Source organism: Cucurbita pepo, unplaced genomic scaffold (assembly GCF_002806865.2).
Source record: "Cucurbita pepo subsp. pepo cultivar mu-cu-16 unplaced genomic scaffold, ASM280686v2 Cp4.1_scaffold005489, whole genome shotgun sequence".
In the NCBI taxonomy this organism is placed as follows: domain Eukaryota; kingdom Viridiplantae; phylum Streptophyta; class Magnoliopsida; order Cucurbitales; family Cucurbitaceae; genus Cucurbita; species Cucurbita pepo.
This window is the reverse complement of record NW_019651458.1, coordinates 1-676: the sequence shown is the minus strand read 5'-3', so window position 1 is coordinate 676 and position 676 is coordinate 1. Positions and strand designations below refer to the sequence as shown.

General features: G+C 45.0%; 1 long non-coding RNA gene across 1 annotated transcript; it reads right to left on the bottom strand.

Annotated features, from left to right (window-relative positions):
• Window positions 1-156: 156 nt before the first annotated feature.
• LOC111787122 lies at window positions 157-567 on the bottom strand. The gene is made up of 2 exons (XR_002813898.1): window positions 367-567; window positions 157-285 (listed from the first exon to the last, which is right to left on the bottom strand). It is a non-coding gene; the product is annotated as an uncharacterized LOC111787122 (long non-coding RNA).
• Between the last annotated feature and the right edge of the window lie 109 nt (window positions 568-676).

Genomic DNA, 676 nt, shown 5'->3' with positions numbered 1-676 from the left:
TTTTTTTTTTTCCTTCTCTGTCCTCTGAAAACTGAAACCTAGTCGGTTTTTCTTTTCCGATTTTCATATCTTTCGATCCGTAGATCGGATCGATATGATTCCTTCGGCAACGTTCTAGATCGTGTTACAGGCTACATCCTAGTATTCTTTTTGTAATTTTTTCTTGACTATCGGAGGATTTAAGAACGCCGGAATTTCGCTCACCGTTCTCGGATGATTCTCGGATCTCCGCCTTTGGGTTGAGGTCTCGGCCAAACTTCTTCACAGACCGTGCGTGAGTTGTTCCTAGGTGAAGATTTCAGCATTTTAGGGTCGATTCACGTAGACGAAAACTCAGATCTGAGCAATATCGTTCAGAAACCTTACCTCGCGAAATGTTCTTAGGTTTTGATGGAGCGTCGGCCTTGCTAGCTTCTCAATCCTGGTACGAGTCTCGTCTGGATATGAATTCCGGCGGTGGTCCGTTAATCTTCCCGGCCGACTCCTCACTGACTTCTCTCTAACCTCTTCTTTCTTTTGCAGGCAATCTGGCGGGGTTTTCCTTGGACCCCTATTTGGGTTGGAGGGGCAAAATGACATTTTTGCCCCTCAGTTGACTTAGGCCCTTTTTTTTTTTTGCGTTACAAATTCTTCCATCCTTAGGAACTTTCGTCCCCGAAAGTAGCTATCTCTTGGA